The sequence below is a fragment of the Onychomys torridus genome, chromosome 16 (genome assembly GCF_903995425.1).
Source record: "Onychomys torridus chromosome 16, mOncTor1.1, whole genome shotgun sequence".
Taxonomy (NCBI): Eukaryota; Metazoa; Chordata; class Mammalia; order Rodentia; family Cricetidae; genus Onychomys; species Onychomys torridus.
The window spans coordinates 54,917,410-54,942,080 of NC_050458.1; positions in this window are offsets into that span (position 1 = coordinate 54,917,410).

The following is a 24,671-nucleotide window of genomic DNA, read 5'->3' on the forward strand; positions in this document are numbered from 1 at the left end:
TGGAGTGGGAGGCTTTGAACTCGCATCCTCAAATGTAAGTATGGGGAAGGGATCCCATCCTCAGTAACATACTTCCTCCAGCAAGGCTGCACCAACGAATCTTTACACAGTTCCATCAACTGGGGATGCCCGAGTTTATGGGAAGTGCTGAAAATAGGGGGAATGCCCGAGATTATGGGGAAAATTCTCATTTCAAAATGTTACTGCAGTTAAGATGGCTGTGCTCTGCAAGGGTGCTGAACTCAGAATGACAGGTAAGAAAGAGGGTAAAGTGTGGGCAGTTTCATATTGATGCAGACTCCTTTCCCATAGGTAGCCACCACATATTTGTGTGTTCTTTAGTATATAAATTATCTCAGCCAATATAGTATGTTGTGAGTTTCTTAAAAATTAAACAGACTCTTCCCGATGACACAGAAATGATGCATTCAAAGGAAGAAGGAGGAAATGGGAGACACAATAGTACAGACAGCTGTAAACTCATTGCCACAATAACATTGTACAATAAATACACAATTCAGAGTGATAAACAAAAATAACCTTGACTTCCATCATATGTACAAATGAAAATGAAGTGTGTGTGAGTGTGTGTGTGTGTGTGTGTGTGTGTGTGTGTGTGTGTGTGTGCTTACAAGTGTAAATGTATTTACTGATGATAATTTAAAAGAGATCATGAATTTGGGAAAGGGGTCACAGAAGTTGGAGAGGGGATGGACGGGAGAATGTTGTAGAGGCAAGGCTCCTGTATGAAGTTCTCAGAAAAAATAACATTAGATGGTCCAGTAATTAACAGCACTTGCTGCTTTTTTCAGAGGAGTAGGGTTTTATTTCTTAGCACCCACTTATTACTCACAATGGTTGGTAACTTTAGTTTTAGGGGATCAAACACCCTCTTCCGGCCTCCTTAGCCACTGCATGTATCATGGTGCACAAACATACATGTTGACACACATACATACAAATAAAGCAAAGTAAATAATTCTTTTTAGAAATCTTAAAAATTATTCTTAAAATTGAGAAAGAAACAGTCCTTTGAACAGTTAAAAAAAAAAGCTTTTTTATTTGCTACAAAAATTTGAAAGGATCTATGCTAAACTTCTCACCTTCATGAGGTTGCTCAAGATCTCGTTGGTTTTACTTGTCCAGCTTGAAGTCGATGACAAAGAACCAAAGCCATGAAAATGCACAATCACTTCATGAAAGGGCTGGACATGGGCAAAAGAGGGATGGCAGCCTCTAGTTCAGCCATGCCACCTGAGCCAGAATAGTGTGTAGTGCTGAGGAGCTGGATTGAGTAGAAGCTGCTGACTATCACGTCTGCAATTCAGCGAGGTGACGCTAGCTCATCTCTCACTAGGAAGTCAAAAAGAAGCAGACCTCAGACAAAAGTTGACATGCCTATTGACGGTTACTGAATGAAATTTCTTTAGAAGAAGAAAGAAGTAACAGACCTAACCTATGTTCTATGACACATGTTGATTTTCCCACTCCCTTCTTTGGTGGTGGTGATCTTCCACAGTTTACTGGAGGCAAGTTTGATAATATCCTCGATGCAAGATTATAAACCTTAGAGAAAATGAAGCAATCCTCAGTAACTGATAACCTCCTCGAGCAATTAGTGGTATGAGTTTGTCTAAAATGTTTAGGCTAAACTACTAACCTTTGTCAGTCCTGACTTCACCAGAGACATTTTATTTCCCATGTTTGTTATGCTAATTAGCAACTCACAGATTTCGTCATAGTGAATCCCTGTGTCTAAAGCCGATTTGCACATTATGTGGCCAGAAACAATGATAAGGTGACATAGTGGGGTGTATACTTCAATGGCAACTTCGTTTGAAATAGATCTTGGCTGGTAAAAGGGCAAGTGATGACTTCTGGGATAAGAAGGTTTGATTATAGCAATTGACAGTAGAAGGTGCAGCTAGTGTGACACTAATAACACATACAAATACCCAGCATCTCCACAGCACTATTAAAAAGCAACAGGCATGGACACAGGCATGTTTAGAGTATTGCTACTTAAAAACTGCCTAAAATCAGCCTGATAATAAGGGAATAAACACATTATGCTAGTAAAATACACAAAAACAACACATACAAACATACAAACACACAGGCACTTAAACTATGTATCTAATATCACTATATATTTGATTCCTATATAGCCATATTATTTATCTACATATTTTCTATATGTTAATAGATAGATATGTATGATTCTATATTTTCGATTTTTCTTTAAAAAAGACATGGCTTTGAGTGTCTTAATTTATTACTCTCTGCCTTATTCCTGTAAAAGACAGTTTCAATGAATGTGCAGCTAAGCTGGAGGCCCAAGCTTCAGTGACCATCTTGTCTTCACCCCACATCAGGGAGGGAAGGGACATTTACAGAAGCATGTGGCTACTCTTGGCTTTTTGTGGTGGTCCTAGGGGTCTGAACTCACACAGTGAATAGTCCCTCTGGACTACGAGTTCTTTCCAATATTTTAACTCAGCATTTCAAATTGTTATACTATCCAAAGCTGAAAATAAAGGCTTATTTGGCTCTGCAAAGAGTCAGAAATGGTTAGATTAAAAGGTCAGAGAGATATTTCCCAATAATCAGTGACAACACTAGTTAGCAGTTATTTTTGTAGATCTTTTTGAGATGATGGTACATGCTATTTCCTAGCTCCAAGGAATCTCTTACCCTTTACCATCTTTAAAGTGTAGTGCAATCAGCTCAGGCATTCTTTCTCAAAGGCAGAAATGTTGACTCAGTATACAAACCTTAGTTTCCCAAATGCAGAAGTGTATTGACGTGTCCATCACTGGGAAGTCTCTTTCAGAACAGGAAAACAGATTTAAGGGAGGAGGAAATGAGGACAGAACACTTTCTCAGTTGTGTAGAAGAACTGCTGTCACACCAAGGCTGCAAATCACCTGGGTGGGCTCATGGGAAATGCTTCAAGTCACACTTCCCTTTTCTGTATACCCAATATTACAAACTTGTGAAGAGACTCCAAATCTGCACCTGTAAGTTTCTGTGCATCAGTATTACCTTCATCACTGCCGGGAATGGAAGGAACCCATTGTTCATCAGTGAACAAACAAACAAATAAAATGCACTTCAGCTATGCAACGGGATCCTATTTGACAGCATCAATTGGCTACAAACATTGAAGACTGAGGACAAAACATGGTTTGGAAAATTGCATTCTCTAGTCACATCTTTGCCTACTGATTATTATGTACAAAGCAGCTTCATTTATAATAATTATAAGTCTTTATAATAATTTCATGTAGTGAAAATATTTCTGTTTTACTGAGGGAGTGGGCTCAGAGAAAACAATCTATTTAGTATGTTAGCACTTGAATTTTTTGAGAATTCAACACACAGGTACTGGATCTGCATCACTCTCACTCTTTCAGCTCCTCCTTACTCCTCCCACATAAATGACCTCTTCTTTAATTATTATTGGTATATGTATATGCAGATATATGGATACATATTTTCACAACTGTATATAACCAATGAGTTCCTTCAGCAAATGTTCTTAATTCCAAGCTATCTATATTTTGATGGTGAGTTATTATTGGTTGGACTTAATGTTTCTCTCTTATGCAGGAGTTTGAATCAAATGCCCCTGTTTGGGTCAGACACCCATAACCCTTTCTTCTTGTGTTTCTACCACTCCCTAGGACTTTGTCATTATTTCACTTTCTTGCAACAGGGAAAGGAGAACAATGAGGATGTTTTAAGTCTTTACCTATGAAGTTACACCTTGCTCCCTCTCATGTCGTTGGTTAGAATTCAATCACATGACTATATATAATTATGAAAATGTCTGGGAGGTATAGACTAGCTGTAGACCAGTGGATTTTGGTGACAATTTTTATTTGGCACTGAAACACAGCCTCAAAAATATTTTTCTTTTATGAGTTGAAATGACAAGATCAAAGTCAAATGCATATATTGTATTATTAAGTTCTTGTAAAATCAACTAGGGATATACTTGTATGCTGTGGGATGTTCTGCATGTTAAATGTGTTGCTCTGATTGGTTAATAAATAAAACACTGATTGGCTAGTAGCCAGGCAGGAAGTATAGGTGGGACAAGGAAAGGAGAATTCTGGGAAGTGGAAGGCTGAGGCAGAGAGATGCTGCCAGTCATCACCATGAGAAGATGTTAAGATACTGGTAAGCCATGAGCCATGTGGCAACTTATAGATTAATAGAAATGGGTTAATTTAAGATATAAGAACAGTTAGCAAGAAGCCTGCTGTAGCCATACAGTTTGTAAGTAATATAAGTCTCTGTGTGATTATTTTATAAGTGGGCTGTCAGATTGCTGGGGCTTGGAGGGACCTGGAGAGAAAACTCTGGCAACACTTGTATTGTAAGTAATTGGAATGAAATCTAAACACTCATTCCAAGTTTCCAACTGAGCTTACTACAAAGGTAATATAAACTGAGGCTTCTTTAGAAATGACCTGGTAAGATGAAATCGTGTGTTTTAAAGTTCATGCTTGGTCAAGTACTGACCAAATCCCCAGTTGCCATTTTAGAGTTTATCTATGTCACTTACAAGATATGCATTTTGAACTGGATGTTTAACATCTTAGTTCTTTCTGGGTTTTGGGTTCTCTATGTTCAGAAGGAGAAGAGACCAGGATGATGGCCCAGTTAGTAAAGCGCTGGTCATTCAATCATGGGGACCTGAGTTTGATCCCTATGGTGCACATAACAAGCCAGATATGGTGGCATGCACCTTTAACCCATCTCTGTTGAGTTAGAGACAGCTGGGTCCCTTAAGCTTACTGGACAGCCAGTTCAGCCAAATCATTAATATTTCATGTTCAGTGAAATACTATGACTCAGAAAATAAGGTGGAGAGACAGATAACTAATGTCAGCCTGTGGTTTACTCATGCACACACAAACATTCATAACCACCCTATCACACACATAAGAACACACACACACACACACACACACACACACACACACACCACTCACAATGTTAATATAGCCAAGTCTTCAGCAATTATTGTGAGGATTAAATGTACCTAGAATATCATCAACTAATGCACTAGAAACTTACTAAATTATACTTTGCATCTCTTTTGCCATTATTTGAATATAAAATGTCTAGTGAAGATAGCCTATGTGCTAAAGGCTTGGTCCCCTGCTGTAGACACTGTTGAGTGATGACTGGCTCATGAGAGAGCTAGCCTCTTCACAGATTGGCTGCTGATGAATTTTCCATATGCAGCTGGAAACTGGTTGGGGGAAGTAGGTCATTGGACATGTACCAGTGCCATCTATTTACCTGCAACTTTCATGACTCCATTTTTTTAACAGCAAAGTAATATTCTATTGTATAAATATATCCCATTTTCATTATCTACTCATCAGTTAATAGACACCTGGGCTGTTTTTGTCTCCTGTCTATTGTGATAGAGCAGTAATGAACAAGGATAAGCAGTTTTCTGTATATTGCAGTTATCTGTATGTTAGAATATAGAGTCCTTTGGGTATATGTCCAAGAGTGGCTGGTGGGGCTGTATCATGCACTAGATGCATTTCTAGCTTTTGGAGGAACAGCCACACTAAATTCCACAATGGCTTCACCAATTTGCATTCCTACCAGCAGTGAATACTTAGTGTTCCCCTTTCCCCACAACCACATCAGAATTTGCCGTTAGTTATTTTTTTAATCTTACAAATTCTGAGTAGAGAAAGATTAAGTATCAAGTAGTTTTCATTTGTATTTCCCTGATAGCAAAGAATGCTGATCTTTAAAAAAAATGAATTTAATTTCTGTCAAGTTGACAAAAAAGTATCCAGTGAGAGGTTCTTGATCCATTTGGAGTTGAGTTTGTTCAGAGTAAGAGATGAGGATTTCATTTCTTTCTTCAACATGCATCTATCCAGAATAACCAAGCATATTTGCTAAAGATTCCTCTTCTCCACTGTGCATTGTTAGCCTATGTCAAATTCTGTGTCAAATTCATGTGGCTGGTAGGAGTGTGTGTTTATTTGTGGGTCTTCATTCTGTTAATTGATGAGTCTGAGTTTTGTGCCAATACCACACTGTTTGCATTATGTTAGCTCCATAGTATAACTTGAAACCAGGAATGCTGATTCCTCCAGTGGATGTTTTATTGTTTAGGGTTTGGGGGCTATCCTGTATCTTTTGTATTTTCATACGATATTTAAAATTAGTTTCTCAATTTCTGTGATAGATTTTGGTGGAGATTGCATTGAATCTGTAGATTGCTTTTTGGTAGGGTGTCCATTTTAACAATATTAATTCTACTGATCCATGAGCATGGAAGATCTATCCGTCTTCTGGACTCTTCTTCAATTTTTTTCAGTGTAAAAAAAAAAAAGTTTCATTGTATACATCTTTTGCTTCATTGATTCAAGATGCATATGTGTGTGTGTGTGTGTGTGTGTGTGTGTGTGTGTGTGTGTGTGTGTGTGTGTTTGAGAAAGCTATGACTGGTATTGTTTTCCCAATGTCTTTCTCTTTATGTTTATGTGGCTTTACAAAGCAAAAGTGAAGATAGCTAACCCAAGTTAAACAATTATGTTTTTCATGTTGGCCTTTTCAAATTAGGACTAAATGATTTCTTTGAGAAGAAATGCTACTCTCTGTATCCTCACTTTCTATCTTTCTCTGTGTAGCATGAACCTTTGGTTTTGTGGTAGAGCAGATGGTGATGTGAGACCTCGACTCTCACTGTTCACAGTTTTTATTAGACAGACTAACAATGTTTTGTGTTCAGCTCCCTTTCTGGGAGCTGCATGGTTTTGTCTTCCTGGGGTGACTGTCCTTACAAAGGGTGAGACCTTGGATGTTTGAGAGGGTTTAATATGAGGCAGAAAGTAGGAGAAATTCAATTTTGCCTTAAACCCAATTCACAGTCTGTTACCGGGTCTTCAAGTAAGGGGTTAGTATTTTTATCTTCATCTGTCTGGTTCTTGTATTTCTAAAATTGGTTCCCTATTGGGGAAAGGAGGTGCGATTAATTATCACCCTCCAACTGCAACAACCGCCAGGCAGTCTCTGCAGGGTAGCTGGGAAAGCAAGGAAAAGCAGCCTACAGGAAGACAGAATACAGGGACTTGAGAAGATAAGCATGGATGAAATACACAGCTCAAATGACATTTTAATTTCTTCTTCAACTCTAGCTACTTTTCTCTCTCCCTTTGGATTCTAAAAAGTACATATGAATCTTTTGAATAAATTTTTTTGCGGGGTGTACACTAGAACCCCCCCCCCCCAAAAAAAAATTCTAGGTATTATTTTTTCTACCAGGTTAGGAAAGTATCTAAATTATATTTTAGTAAATAGTTATGCTATCCAAAGGGTTACTCTCACATTCTTATAAGAGCCATCTAGGATCACATACCAAATACCATGGTCATAGGCTAGGCTTCTGTTCCACTGTGAACATCTTCATCACAAGCCTTACACATGGAAAAACAAACAGGAATAACAAGAAAGAATTTATGTAAGATGGATTTCCAGGACTGAAGTCACAAGCTGCCCTCTGTAATAACTCAGTGTCCTGAATCTAAATGAGGGGAGAGAGATGCAATTTAAATTTATTATAAACAGTCCACACTGGGTGGTTGACACATGGGGGTAACTTCAGTTTGAAGACCACAAAGTGGCTGAGAACTAGTTAGGTAATGTCAAGTCATTTATTAAAATTTCAGCTATATATAATGTCATCTTGAATAAAGTATGAGATCACTTCAGTTGAAGGGCCTGAAATCGTGTGGGCTGACTACATTAGCTTTGCCTGCTTTGTCAAGATGTAGAATGCAGAGCAAGTAACTCCAGCCTCTAAACCACCCAAACGTCCCATTCAGAATCATGCATGTACAGGTGCCAAATTAAGAAGAGAGAAAAATTTTGTGACTGACAAAATCATTTTGGTGGAGACAAGTTATTCAGGGAAGGGAGTATTAGAATATTGCTATTCTAATAAGAAAGAAATGAGTTTAATACTAACTATACTTCTGGTGATATAATTGCAGTATGCTTGGTGCTAAATGACCATGCTATCACTTTGTGTTTTACCACTTAACACTGTCTGAGGTTACTGACATGCTTGGGTATTTTGCAGTCCTGTGTACAGACCCTGGCTTCTCCCTTCTGACTTGAGCTCTATTTCTAGTTCTTTACTTTTCTTTCATCTTTTAATCTTAAGACAGGATCTCCTTAGGCTGTCAAAGCCCTGATCTTGAAATCCTCCTGCCTCAGCCTCTTACATGGCTGTGTTTGCAGACCTGTGTATCAGGTGTGACTTCACTATAATTTTAGAGAACATTCCTATTTACTTTTAAATGTTTCATGTAAACTAATAGATTATGTTGGCAACAGGCTCATATCTCTGAAGCAGGAATCTTAAATGGTCTTATTAATAAAATCAAACCCGGGCCAGGTATTGGGGTGAATGCTGGAAGATCAGAGAAGCAGAACAAGCCACAGCTTCCTCACCTCGCCAATTTCTCAGCTGGTCTTGTTTCCTCAGACTGGAAGCCTCTGTGTCCTCATCCAAAATGAATCTCAGCTGAACTGTGCTGCTCCAAAGCTTAACCAGCCAAATGCTGCTAGTTTCTGGTTATCACACCTTATATACCTTTCTACTTTCTGCCATCACTCCCTGGGATTAAAGGCTCACTTCTTGAGTTTAAAGATGTGTGCCACCCTGCCTGGCTGTTTCCAATGTGGCCTTGAACTCACAGAGATCCAGAGGGATTTTTGTGTCTGGAATGCTAGGATTAAAGGCGTGAGTGCCACCATTTTCTAGCCTCTGTATCTAGTGGCTGTTCTGTTCTCTGACCCCAGATAAATTTATTAGGTTGCACAATATTTTGGGGAACACAATACCACCACATATCTCTTATTATGTTTCTTGATTCCATCAACTGACTATGACCATCTCAGATCATCACACAATGATAAAATGCCCATGACACAATTCTCAGGCTGTACCCTGTTAGTGATCCATGTGACATTCATATCTGCCAGAAAAGTACTTTCCTTCTGAGAAAATGTTTTAGGAGACCCTAAAGAGATAGAGTTAAATCATTTCCCAACTTACCTGGAAGAATAGAAATATACAAGTTATGCAAGTATGCAGGGGCCTTAGAGGACATCTAATTCTATGTAACAGGAGAACTGGAATGCACCAACAAAGTTCACAGGGCAGAGGTTTACTGATCATTAAAATCCAGTGAGGTACCACCATATTGTTAAGTACCTATTCACTTTCAATGTGTAATTATGTCCACCTTTTAATAGAACAATCATGAGGCATATTACAGTAAAAAACCAACCAATCAAACAAACAAACAAAAATCACCTATCTATCTATCTATATATGGAGAGAGAGAGAGAGAGAGAGAGAGAGAGAGAGAGAGAGAGAGAGAGAGAGAAAACAGTTATAGAACTTGAGTCAGGAAGGTTGGAATTATCATACCAGGAGTTTTAAAAACCTCTATAACCTGTATGTTAAAAGATTTAAAATAAACACAATGTAGTATCAGATAGACAATGCAAGCCAAAATAAGGAATTTATATAAAAAAGGACTCAAAACAGTGCTGCTGTATTTCAAAAGCATTCTGTCAAAAAAATGATGAATGTCTGGCTGGACCTGATTCAGTTGTCAGAGCTCTTACCTGAATGCACAAAGCTCTGTGTTCAGTCTCTGTGTCCACATAAATTGTTGGCAAACACTTATATTCCCACCACTGAGGAGCTAGAGGCAGGAAGATCAGAAGTTTAAGATCATCCTCAAGTACCTGGAGACCAGTGGGCAGAGGTACATGAAATGATCTCAAAAATTATAACAGAGAAGAAAATTATTTTATAATAACAGGGGAAGAGGTCTACCACCATTTACCACAAAATGGATGGAATTGGAAGACATATGTTAATTAAATAAACTGCATTTGGAAAGGTAAGTGCCCTGGATGCCTCCTTGTGTGTGACCATTTAAAAAAAATGAACATAAAGGAGTGTATTGATTACCAGTGACTGTCACAGGGAGGTAGTACATGGAAACAGGAAGAGAGATTTGATTAGTTTGTCCTATGTGTCTATGTTAGTTACAAATTTTAAAACAATGTATGTTTGTCAGATTGTTGTAGGAATAAAAACCAAAACCACATAAAATGTTTTTAAAATGATTGATATAAGAGAAACCACATGGGGCTGGAGAGAAGCAAAGAGTATTAACTATCCTTGTAAAAGACTCAAATTCTATTCCCAACACCAATGTATGGTGACTCACAACCACTTGTAACCAGCCCTGGTGGGGTCCAGCACTTCTAGCCTTCAAGAGCATCTATGCTTGTGTGCAATACCCACATGCAGAGACACACATGTACACACAAAAATGCACGCATAATTTAAAAAATTTTAAAGAAAGAGAAATCCTGTAAATTACAGAACATTGACTTTTAGTGTGACAATAAATGTACAGAAAAACAATGAAAAATGTATTTATGATCTATTTGAAATGTTTTTCTTTATTTTATATTATTTAATATGTATTTATGTGACCAATCATTATTTTCTACATTATTGCGAAAAATCTATATTATTGGGTAAGATCTACATTATTAATGCTAAAACTATTTTAGGTAAGTGAAAAAAATGCTTCCATGGTGTCTTAGGGTTTCTATTGCTGTGACGAAACAGCATGACCAAAAGGCAAGTTGGGGAGGAAAGGGCTTATTAGGCTTACACTTCAGCATTGCTGTTCATCACTGAAGGAAGTCAGGACAGGAACTTGAACAGGGCAGAATCTCAGAGGTAGGAGCTGATGCAGAGGCCATGGAGGGGACCTGCTTACCAGCTTGCTTCCCATGGCTTGCTCAGTCCACCTTCTTATAGAACAGAGGACCACCATCCCAGGGATGGCACCATCTACTATGGACTGGGCCCTCCCCCATTGTCACTAAATGAGGAAATGCCTTACAGCTGGATCTCATCGAGGCATTTCCTCAACTGATGCTCCTTCCTCTGAGGACTTAAGCTTGTGTCAAGTTGACACACAAAACCAGCCAGTACACGTGGTAACTGAAGTTTCTGCATCCTCAGAGACTTATTTCTAAATTGTTATGTTTATTGTACTAAATGTTCAAAATCAAACACCAAAGGCTGACTGAGTATTCATCTAGAATACAGGGAATTATATGAAAATAAATTAAATCCCTCATTAAGGACCCATCAAGCAGAGATGAAAATAATACAATTAAGGCTTAATTTCTTTAGTGTCATTTTGTACTAATCATTAGGCTAGACAAGTTCACATGAAAATCAATCATATCTGTCCTCCTTCCACAACCCAGAGTATCACTCCATCGACAGCACCCAGCAGGCACTTAGTTAGCAAGGAAGGTAGCATGGGAGTTTCGGAAATCGTCTCCCACTTAGTTTCTCTTCTCAACATTTGGTTGATTTGGGCATGTTTCATTTGGTCACAGCCATCACCCCTCGGGCATCTTGGTTTCTTAGCACTGCCAGACTCCTTTCTCAGTTACTCAGCTTCCTTAATACTTTCAAGACTCATGGTCAGTCTTGACACGTGACAACCAGTAATAGTTGTTCCCCTACCTCTGTTCTAATCACGGAGTGCTTGGACCCCCATCTCTAGTCTTCTCTTACCTGTTTCGTTTCTGCTAATCCTCTAGTTGCTACTCTGCACTCAGCTTGCTCAACCAGTTTGTTAAACTACTGATTGTCTCTTCATCACTACTTCCTTATCTATTCACACACACACATGTCCCACTTGCTACCTGGCAGACCCACTACTGTGACACACTGCTTGGTATCATCTCATGCCCTTGTCTCATCCCACCTTCGTGCCTTGGCATGTGGCAAGCTGTACTGTGGCACACCTGTGTAGTGGCACCTCACACCCTTGCTCTCTTCCCACCTCCACCTTGTCAGTGTCATATGGCATGGCTCAACTGTGACACACCATCGTTTGGTTTCCCTTCCTATCCTTGCTTTATTTTAACTCATGGTGATTAAATTCAACTGTCCACCCACTGTTCAAAAATGTGGCTGGAAGGTCTGGAGTGTAAACCACAACCCTGAACTTCATACGTGTGGAAGGAATAAGCCACGAAGATGACCCCACAATTGGGTCACCTAAACCATTCACTCTCCCATTTCATTCCTACCTGACTGCTTCTTTTTAAACCACTGGCAGTTCCTTCCCATGGGTAATCATGCTTCCTATATCCTTGACAACGCAAGGGACCACCCACAGTCACCCTTTTAATTCTCATTTGCAGCCATGTCTCTATTTTCTCCTTTTTATCCCATTCCCCAGTAGACAGTACTCTTGATTCCATTCCTGTCTTGTAAAAGACATTGCTAAATCCAAGTCACCATTCCTCTCCCTTCCCCTTACAGCCCGACTTTTCTCCTTGGTCTGGATGCTGTCCCCTAGACGGTGAATGCTAACCCCCTTTGCTTTTCCTATAAGGGAAACCGTTTACTGACCGTGAACTCCTGACACTGCTAGTTTTCATTGTCTGTTCCCAACCAAATAACCTTGAAAACATAGTAGCTGATACTCACTTTTGTTGTGTTTTCAGTCCATTTTCCTTTGAAGCTACTCTGATTAGATATTTGCTTTAAATATAGCAGAAAACGACAGCAAGTTATAACTTGATGAATCCATCCACCAATCTTAAGGTTTTGTCTCCTAGTCCTATGCCTGGCTACTGCTCCCTCCTTCTTGATACACTGTTTCCACACAGCCTGGAGAAACATAGTCACACTCACCCTTTTTTTTGCTTTCCTTGGATATAATCTCCTCACCTTTTGACATTTAGGATCACCATCCAATGGAGTATCTCTGTCCAGTGAAAAATCTTCAGCTGTGAGGACCAGAGTGCTCCTGAGGCCTTGAAAAACCAGCAAGTTCAGCTGATGACTTGAGATCTCATTCAATATTAAAGTCCAGAGTTTGTGACCATCTGTGGCTGATGTACCCTGCTCCATCCACGGATATAGAGTTCTTTATCTATCCCAGTCCTTACAAGCTCAATGACCCACACCTTTCAGGAACTGCCTCATAATGTTCTCTGAAACATCCCCTGTGTTTCCAGCTTAGATCTTTTCCTGACCTTCGGATTCCTGCCTCTTAATTTTCCACTTGAATGAATAATTGGCAGCATCAGTTGAAAATTCCCACACCCCCTGGGTACTTCTGTCATCCCCTCTTTTCACTGTCTTCTTCACCAATACCTTGGCAGGGATTGGTTCTAAGATCTCCCCGATGGGTACCAAGTTCCATATACAAAATGGTGCATGGTTTGTATCCATCTCATATACCTTTTCTAGTGTACTTTAAATCATCTTTGTATTATTTAATCCTAATAAAGTATAGATGGTTATATGATCATTGTTATACTTCCACTGTTTAGGAAATAATAATAAAATACTCTACACTTGTTCAGTAGAGAATCTCTTCAGATACTCTAGATCTCTGATCATAGCCTCTTTCTTTTAGGGGGCTAACTACATCCTAAAAGGTGCTTGTTCAACAACACTGGGCTATTCCTGATAGCTCCTAATCTCATGTCTCACTTACAACCCCCTCAGATAGCCCTTTGGCTGTAGTCAAAATTAGCATGAATTCTGATGTTTTCCATTATCATAAACATCTCTTGCCACAATGACAGTAGCATCTTAATGGTCCCAATACTTGAGTGTTTTATCTATCTGCCAACAGGTGTTTGGAATATTATTGCCAGAGGTATCATTTTAAACATAAATCATGTTATTTTACATCTATGACCAAAATCCTTTAATAACATTCACTATAAAAGATAAAAGCACATATCTTTGACTTTTAAATCTCCACGTCATCCAGAATTTTTGTTATTTTTCTGTCCTCATCCATTACTACTGTTGTTCATTTCTGTTACCATCCATTAACATGGACCTTCTTGAACTATTGGCAGAAAACAATAGGCAGGATCTTGACTAAAAAGAAATCGTGGGCTGGGGATCAGTGATAGAGAACTTTCAAAACACACTCAAGTTAACATCCAGCACCATCCAAAAATAATATGTGTATATATGTGTGTATTTAATCTCTCTGTATATCAGTAATTTCATCACTCAGGAGTAATACATATATTCCTTCTGTAGGGAGACTGAGCCGTTATGGAGACTGATAGTTAAAATGCTTAAATTTGGAAGAGGGTTCAATTCTGAATTATCATTTTATTGTGCTATATTCATTTTTGTGGAGACTTGATTTACTTTAAAGTTATTTATATTTATATTTGTTTGTTTATATTTGGTTTTCCAAGACAAGGTTTCTCTGTGTAACAGCCCAGGCTGTCCTGGAACTCATTTTATAAATCAAACTGGCCTCGAACTCACAGAGATCCATCTGCCTTTTCCTCCCAAGTTCTGGGATTAAAGACCTGCATCACCACCACCAAACTCTGCAAAGTTCTTAATTACTTCAAAGACTGAGTGGATTACAACTTCCAAAATATGGAAGTCCATCTTTGACTAAATTAATTGCAGTGACTACAAGCAGAGCCATATTTTTCTGGTCCCAGAATAATGTTTGTTTCTCTTTTACTCTAAGCTATACCAGTCATTAAGAACTGCTATCACCAGAACATACACAAAAAATAGATATTTGGCAAGAGTCTAATGGTCACCTTACTCAGGGTTGTTAAACTAAAGTGTTTCTTCAAAGCAAGGATTGCCCTTGGATGGTGAAGCATCTAGTTCGCGACTGCAAAGGCCTGGAATGTTTGCTTACATCAAACTGAGCTCTGTGAGTCATTTCCAGATAGTCTGTTGTATGAAATAAGGGTGTAGGAGCCAGAAAAAGCAAGTCTCAATCTATTCAAAACCCCGAGCTAATTCCTACCTACTAAAGAGTAGGTTGTGTTCCTTACATCAATCAAAATCCCAAAGCGAAGTTACAAATGCCACAGAAACAAGAAAGGACGCAGAGACTTCCCTCTAAATGACAACCAGCACCCAATGCAACACACTGCAGGAGCCACCCAGAAGTCTTCCTGGAGTGGAAATACGCCCATATAGTAAACTTCTACTATTGAGCCTGAAGACAAGTCTGAGATGAAGTCCATGACCCTGGAATTCACTGCATTCTCTTGTGCCTGCTTCACAGACATAAAACTGCTTCTATTAGCATTCATAGCTGAGTGTCTGTTTTCTACTCTTCTAGAAAACTGTTTAGTAAAGGTTTTGAAGAGTATGAGTCTATTTACGAATGTCTAAGAGCAAGACCATATTCTTCATAACAATAAAACCCATAGCTATCTCTGAAGCATTCGTGGTATTAAAGCTCCCCAAGCCCTGGTACAAATGAAGACTATCAAGGCTTTAGTCTGAGCAGGTGACTGACTCAAGTACTGCATGGAATTAAATGAAGTACACTGTCTTAGCAGTGTGAATTTACTGTCCAGTGGGTACTTACTAAGCTTTTCTGAGAACCAGTAAGCCACATGTCTGCTGTCCAATCTGTATAATATGTCTCTCTTGTCTTTCAAAGTAGCAATTTCGGTTTAGATTCATCATGTACTCAAATTCCTAAAAGCCGTTCTAACATATTTGGATGTTCTAAATTCCTGTAGGATAAACTAGTTTGGGAAACAGGCTTATAGGACTCTTGACCTGAATCTCTTTACTCTGTCAAATTGGGATTTTCAGGACACTGCTTTTTCTTGAATTAGAATTATAGTCAATTTTAGCAATGCATGTATCTGTGCATACTTTGTATATAGAAGTAGCTATCTCATAGAGACGGAAGAGTCAAAGGCTGACCTTGGATGAAACAAAGCCAGGCTGATCCTTGACTAACTGCCATTTTATAACCTGATGATGAACTGCGGAACCTTACTCTGGATAAAAGAAAATGATCCCCTGACTTGTCAACACACGACAATGGTGCAGGCATCATTTACAGGAATTACAAGAAATTTCAAAAGGCCCCAACAAATTACATGATCCAAGTCAGCGACCTTGAAATTATAACCAGTTTTGTTGTATTTGCCTAATGTGTCTTTTGCCCTCTGACGGGTAGTATAACACAGCTTATACATGAAAACTGCGGCATGAAATTTGCTTATTCATGCAGAAAAGAGAGGGAGTGACTAAGGAGGCGGAGTTACAATAGATCATAAATGATAAGGAAAAACTTGTGCCTTCATGTATGTGATCTCACTTGCTTACAGTGTGCACATAGCTGACACACTGATTCAGAAGGAAAGTGCCTTGGTTTATGTCAAGTTGACACAAACCAACAAAATTTTAGGAAGGGGGATTCTCATTTCAGAAAATGTCTCCATAATATTTGCTGGCAGACAAGTCTAGTGCATTTTCTTCACTAATAATTGATGGGGTGTGGTCTCAGATCATTGAAGGTGGCTGTTCCAGGATATCTTAATTACACTGTGAACCCTGAGATTGCATTATTTACTGGAAACCTGTTTCTGGTTGTGGTGTGGCTAATCCCTAGCACACACCTTTAGTACAAGACGTTCTTCTTGAATTTTGTAAACAGGATTAAATAAAGTCCACCCTAGGTCAAGGGGCAGAGCCAGCAACCAGTTCACAGGAAGTGAACATAAGATGATTAAGAAAAAAAAACATAGAGAGTAAAGGAGAGTCAGGAGGATGGAAAGAGAGACACACAGGAAGTAGAAGGAAGGGACATTTTAGTTTGAGAGGGCTGTTTTGAGATAGTATAGGAGAAGGATGATTCAGGACATCAGCAGAGGAGGAAGGTCAGTGGAGTGCTTTCTCTGCCTCTCTGAGCTAGCAGACTTTCACTCCATCATCTAGCTCCCAAGTCTTTGTTTTTTCATTTTTCTTTATTAAGAAATTTTTTACTCACTCCACATGCTATCCACAGAACCCCCCTTCTCGCTCCTCCCACCCTCTTTCCCAAGCCACCCCTTATCCCCACATCCCCCAAATCAAGGTCTCCCATGGGGAGTCAGCAGAGCCCAGCACACTGAGCCTAGATGGGTCCAAGCCCCTTCCCATTGCACCAAGGCTGTGCAAGGCGTCATACCACAGGCACTGGATTCCAGAAGCCTGCCCATAGACCAGGGAAAGTTCCCGATCCCCCTGCCTGAGTGCCCCCCAAACAGTTTATAGCTCCCAAGTCTTTATTGAGGTTTTGATAAAAACAACATTTGGGCTGGGTGGTGGTGGTGTACACTTTTAATACCAGCACTTGGCAGGGGGGTGGGGTTGGGGGGGGTGGGTAGGGGGGTATGGGCATATGGATCTCTGAGTTCAAGGCCAGCCTGGTATACAGAGTGTATTCCAGGACAGCAAGGACTAAACAGAGAAACCCTGTTTTCAAAAACCAAAACCAACCTAAACCAAAACAAAACAAAACAAAAGAAAAACAACATTTGGTGTTCCAGTTTGTGGCATGACCACACAGACAGAGAAATCATGCCAGCTGCAGACAAACTGAGAAGACATCAGATTTGGTAAGACGCCTGCGAAGTCCCTAAGGAGAGAATTAAATAATAAATATTAAGCAGAAAAATCTTTTCCACGTAAAGGATGGGAAACATCACAACATAGAGGGCACTAGGACCCTGTATAGTGCTACTTTAGATGGCTTGAAAACAGAAGCAGAAGATGAACAGATAAATGACTTAACTGAGATCGACAGAATATCAATTATAATCACTACCAGTCTGGTAATTCATGTTTTATCTTTAATAACCATAGTGATTTTTGTGCCATATATGAAAAGTGAATTGATAAGATACAATTCTTAGAAGGACTTAGAAATAAAAATAAGAAAAACACTAAGACACAGACAGAGGAATTTAGACAAGAACCTACTGCTTTACTGCATGATGAAACTGAAGGGGGGCAGCCCAAGGTTATTAGAAAACCAACCTTAGTTTATCCAGTTGCTATACAAGAACTACCAGGAGATGACAGGCACCCCTGTGGTTATCAGGAAGTTAAATGGAATCCTATAGAAATGTTAGATTTGAGGAGATTTAAGGAAGAGGTCATTTTACATGGTATGCATCCACCCTGTGTGAAGTAGATTTAAAATTCATGGATAACTCAGAACAGAATTATCCCTCAAGACTGGAAAGATTTGGTAACAGCAATTTTGGAAGCTGATCCTCAGTTTCAAGGGAGAACATGGTAAGAGGAAGCTAGGGCCATAGAACAATGAAATAAGGCCAGAAGTATTAATATTTCCCAAGATCAATTACTAGGTGACAGTCAAAATGCTGAGCTACAAAGACCTTGGGGCTATGTCATTGAGCAGCTTTAAATATTTGGGAGAAGGTAGAAGAATCAGGAAAGAGGTCTGAGTCATTTACTAAAATTATACAAGGTCCAAAAGAAGCCTTCACTGATTTTTTTTTTTACAAAGATTGACTTTAGCTATAAAAGAATAGTATCAGATTCAGAAGTCAGACAAATATTAATCAAATCTATAGCTATTGAAAATTCTAATTCAGAATGCAAAAGGATGATTAGTCCTTTAAAGGAACTATCAGCACCAATAGATGAATGGATTAGAAATACAGCTGATATTGGATCTCATGTTCATGATGTTCCTCTGATAGGAGAAGTATTTTCTAAAAGTTAAAAAAAAATCAAAATATCAGATGTTTTAATTGTGGTAAGCAACATAATTTTTAAATATATTGTAGGAAGGGTATTCCTAGAAACAATGATTTTTCTATAGATAATCCAATAAGAAAGCTCCAGCCTTCCAGAGTATGCACATGGTATGGCAAAGGCTGGCATGGACTAATGAATGCAGATCAACAAGGGACAGGGAAGGTAACCCTTTCCCATTAGGAAATGCCCTAAGGAGCCTCAACAGACCATGGTATCAAATTGAATTCAATCATTTCCTGTCAGTATCAGAAAAACTCATCCACAGAGAAATTAAAAGATTTAATGATTGTTGTTAAAAACAACACTGCTCTGTATATAATCAAGGACAGAACAGCTTCAGTAGATAAAACAAAAATTTAGGAGAGGTCAGAAAACAAGTATTTTGTCAAACTGCTATAAATGATCAGAAACCAAAGCTAAAAATACAAATAAATAACATTGAAACTGAAGGTTTAGTAGACACAGTAGCAGATATAACAATACTTTCACCAAAATATTAGCATCCTAATTGGCCTCTTCAGGAGGTATTCAGCTTTTAGGGATTGGAACTTTATCTCAGGTAAAACAAAGTGCAAGATGGTTTGAGTGTATAGGACCAGAAGGACAAATAGGAAAATTAAAACCATATGAGGCAAATATAGCCATGAATATATGGGAACATGATTTGCTACAGCAATGGAAAACACAGATTAACATTCCTCCAATCTCAGAAACAAATGATAGAATAAAGAATGCTTCTGAGAAGACATTAAAAGGTGTTATCAAGAACAGTCACAGACCACTCAGGTTATACATCAGCAGAACAGAACAGCTATTGGCTTTTCAGAGAAAATTTCATAGGCTAACCACCAGGGACACCTGCAGTTGTGGAGTGGAGCCCGCCTGAGCCTAGGAGACAAGGGGTGTGTGCTTTAGATGGCAGAAATGGAAAAGTGGAACTGTCAAGTCTCTTTGGAGCAAAGAAGATTGTGAATGGGTTCCAGATATCAAGCACTGAACTTTTTATACTGTTGACTTTTGGTTTTGCTTTGCTTTGATTCATGACTGTATTCTGGATTCTCCCTCTTGGAGTAAGAAAGTATGTAAGTAGGTTTTGGTGTTGTTTGTTTGTTTGTTTTCCCAACAGGAGCCCACAGTTGAAAGACTTTGGATAATTTAGAGAGATTCAGATACTTTAGAGAGACTCTAAATATTTTAGAGTGGATTTGACCTTTTTGAGTGGGTGGGATTTGACCTCTAAATGACAGTTTGGATGTTTTAAAGTGTCTGAATTCTTAGTATTTGAATTTTTGAAGACTGAGACTTTCAAAAGTTGAAATGTGTTTCATATTTTGATGTTGATATTAATATGAAATCTTAGGGATAAATAAAAAAGGAAAGGTTATGGTTTAATGGTAATGTATTTATGTGTCAATTTGACAAGGGGGTCAATTGTCCTGGTAATTTTTGTCAGCTTGACACAAATCAGTGTTTTTTGACAAGAGGACCCTTAATTTAGGAAATGTCTCCATCAGACTGCCTTTAGGCATGCTATAGGGAATTTTCTTGATTAATGAGTGACATGGGAGGACCCAGTTCACTGTGGGCCATGCTATCCCTTGGCAGGTGGTCCTGGGTGGTATAAGAAAGCAGTCTATGCTGCCAGGCATAGTGATGCATGCCTTTGATTCCCATACACAGGCAGGGGAAGGGGCAGGGGTAGGGGCAGGGGCAGATGGAAGACAAAGTGCTAACAGTCTTATTAAGTTAAAAAAAAAAAAAAAAACAGAACCAGCTATCAGGATTAAAAACACGAGAATTCAGAAGAATAGGAAAAGCCATAACCTAACATCACCTCACCAACTCCACAGCTTCCAGAGAGGCCTATTTCCTGTATACCTATGCCTATATGCCTTTCTGTTCTGCTATCTCATGTCTTCTCCACCCAGCTACATCACTTCCTCTTCCTACCCAGCTCTGTCATTTCTTATCTGTCTGTACAGAACTCCAGACCTTTATGGTTAACTAGTGTTGGAATTTAAGGTGTGTGCCACCACTCCTGGCTCTGTACCCAGTATGGCTTTGAATTCACAGAGATCCAGACATTTTCCTGCCTCCTGAGTGATAGGATTAAAGGCGTGTGCTACCATTACTTGACTTCTATGTTTAATATAGTGGCTGACTTTTTCCTCTGATCCTCAGATAAACTTCATTGGGGTACACAGCTAAAATATTACCAACAGGCAGAGGCAGAGGAGGCAGACATATCTGTGAGTTCATGGCCAGTCTGGTCTACAAAATGGGTTCTAAGCTAGCCAGACGGATGATATAGTGAAATCCTGTTTCAAAAGAGCCAAAAAAAAAGGAAATTGAGGGAGAAAAAGAAGGAAGGAAGGAAGGAAGGAAGGAAGGAAGAAAGGAAGGAAGGAAGGAAGGAAGGAAGGAAGATAGAGACACATGGAGGGAGGAGAGAGAGAGAGAGAGAGAGAGAGAGAGAGAGAGAGAGAGAGAGAGAGAGAGAGAGAGAGAGAGAACAAAGTCTGTGAAAGTCACGGGGAGCAAGCCAGTAAGCAGAACTCCTCCTTACTCCCCAGCTCCCCAGGCACAAGGACAACTGAAACCATAGCTGCTCCAGGAGGGTGTGTGTAACAGGAAACTTAAAAGGTCTTATTAATGAAACCAAACCCGAGGCCAGTTATTGGGGTGAATGCTGGAAGATCAGAGAAGCAGAACAAGCCATGGCTATCTCACCTTGCTAGTTCCTCAGGTGATCCTGTTTCCTCATGCTGGAAGCTTCTGAGTCCTCCTCCACATGAATCTCAGCTGAACTGTGTTGCTCCAAAGCCTGAACGCTTAACCAACCAAATGCTTAACTAACTACATGCTTTTCCCTTTAGTTCCTGGTCCTCACACCTTATATACCTTTCTCTTTCTGCCCCCACTCCCTGGGATTAAAGGTTGTGTTTCTGGGATTAAAGACGTGGGTCACCATGTTTAGCTGTTTCTAAAGTGGCCTTGAACTCAGAGATCCAGCTAGCTCTATGTCCCAAGTGCTAGGATTAAAGGTGTGTACCACCACCGCCCAACTTCTGCTATAGCTTACTCTTCCCATTTTCTAGCCACCATTTTTGGCTTTGTTCTAGTGGCTGTCTGTTCTCTGACCCCAGATATGTTTATTTCAGGGAACATACAATATTTTGGGGAACACAATACCACCACAGGTTCGGTCTGACAATTTGTACTAGCTCTGGAAGACGACACTGTGGGCATTAGAAACCTCTGTATGACCCTTGCTCTCCCTGCATCTGCTCTCGCTTGGACCGGATAGGGATCATGTGTCCAGTAGCTCATTGAAAAGTCTGTGTGATTGGTACTACAGGGCTTATGAATGCTTCATTGACAAAGACCATGCTTTGTATAAATGTTAAGACTTGTCTCAATTGGTGGATCTGGAAGCTGTTCTCATGTGCACTGTGATTGGTGGAATCTGAACAGAAGCTTGACATGCTCCTTTCCTAACCACATGATGAGCAAAACCTTTTTCAGCTTGGTTGGACTTGTCTGGGAGGCGTCACTCTTGTGTTCTACCAACCGGTATTGCAACATGAAGAACAATGAAGGCTTCTTATCTCTGCCTGCTGCCTATGATCTTGTCCATAGGTACATCAGTATGAAAGAACTCAGGGCTTCTAAACCTGGGTGTGGCAGTGGTAGCGACATATATCTTGGGGTCAGAATCTGTGCCCCAACTCAAGTCTGGCTACCCTTCTCAATAAGCCAATTAAGAGACTCAAATTTAAAATAGAAATTAGAAAAGGGAATTTATTCAGTGAGGACCCATTGGGAAGAGGGACAAACCACTCAAGTCAGATCAAAGTTTAAATAGGGCTACTAATAAGGCCTGGTCAAGATGTGGCCCCACCCAACACTGATTCCTTATTATAGGTGCTTCATGTGGTCTGACAAGTTGTTAGAACTGTGTGAAATCTCTTTATGGGAGCAACTTCCCTCTCTCCTTTCTCCTTCTCTCAGCATGAGATTCCTGGGGAAATGCCCATTTCTTTGTGGTCCATTGTTTCAATAGTTGAATGGTCAGTTTGAGAAACAAAAGTAGCTTCATTTTTTCCAGGCTTGTTACATTATTACATTATTTATTTGTGTGTGTGTGTGTGTGTGTGTGTGTGTGTGTGTGTGTGTGTGTGGTGTGTGGTGTGTGTTTGTGTGTGTATGTTTGTGTGTGTGTATATGTGTGTGTCTGTGTGAGTGTGTGTATGTGTATGTGTGTGAGTGTGTGTGTGTGTGTGTGTGTGTGTGTGTGTGTGTGTGTGTGTGTGTGTGTGTGCTTTATTTGTACATGAAGCCCAGGAAGGGAAGGGCTTCCAGACTTACCATGCTTTCTTTGCCAACTGACTTTCCTTTAAATTTTAATCTTGATGTCATTTTCTCTTAGAAGTGTGATTTGTTGGATTGTTTATATAATTGCTTATGGTTTTACTGAGTGTGTTAGGCTTCTAACTAAAATAATCCCAAATCTTAAGAAAGTCAAGGTTTATTTAAAAACTTATCTCTGTCAAGCTTTACCTCAATGTTTTACAATAGTTACATTTTAAAGCATGACTTTGTAGTTCAGTACTGGTGGGATGGACTTCTGGGTGTTCTAAACCACGAGCTGGGAGAACAGGGCCAATGAAGATGCAGGATTAAAGGAAAGTCAGCTCCCTGCCTCTGAGTCAGCTCAGTCACAGAGGATGATGGAATACCCCCCAAAGTGCCACTGTCCTGGGGAGATTCCTGTTCTCTTGGGGAGAGATGCTAGAGACCTCAGAGACTTAACTTTAAGCAGTGTCCACCCTGAAAAGAGGAATGTCAATGCAGAAGACAGTGTCCTCAATGCTTCCAGAGTCATCCAGTCACCAAGACCTTGACCTAACCCATCAGATGGGACAAATAGTAAAGGAAGACTCATGAAACCAAGGGGTCCCTTAAGTCCAAGAAGGTATAACTAGAGTAAAATTATTAGTAACATAAAAAGAAGTAAAAAGGATTCTCTAAAAGGACCGAGGTAAACAAACGCTAGTTTTATAAAGGCCTTCCCATAATGTCTCAGGTATGGGCCGCTAACTTGCCAGGTGGGAGAATCAAAACCACCTAATCTATAGAACACAGATAATTTCTATTTATTTAAGCCTATGTAGATAGAGTCAGCTAATCTGTCAGTAGTTGTGAGCTGACCTCATTCTTGGGTTTCCTCGTTATTTTCCTTTAACTCAGTGGTTAAAAAAAAAAAACCAAAAAACAAACAAAAAAAACCAAAAAAACTTACTTGGTCTACAGGGCTTGAGCTTCCTGCATGCTGGAGAGTGCTTGTCTAACACAGTTATGTGTGTTAGTAAGTTTCAGGAGTAGACTCTGGGCAGTACATCTGGCATGACGAAAATGATTTCCTGTCTGGGAAAGCATCAGGAAGGCAAGAGATAGAGAATTTATGTTTTCAGGAAGTTCCACTAGCCAAGAGAGAATCAAGATACAAGATACATTTAGATGTGATCAGTGTGTACTAATATTCCAGTGATGGCTTAGGAGTCCCTAGAGAAGCCATTTTCCATTTGTTGTTTATGGTCTGTGCTTGAAAAAGAAACATGTATTCTGATCATTCCTGAGGGTCCAGACATTTTCCTTAGGGGAGTGTAGTAGACAGAGGTGTGGATGGATGATAATTACCTTTCCCCTGCTGCCTGACGGGCTTAATTCCCTCCTTTTCTATTTTCCTTTCATGGCCTCCCATCCTAGAAAAGAGCCTTGAGCGCCTGGACATAGGCACATTAGTTAGATCATGTCCCTTGATCTTTACCAAACAGGCCCAGCTGTAGGATGGTGTTGATTTAAACCCTCTCATTTGCTCACACTTCTCTGTCAGCCAATTTATATTGTGGCCAGAGGGAGTACAGTAAAATATTAGATGCGTTTTCTTTCAATTTCTGGACCAATCTTA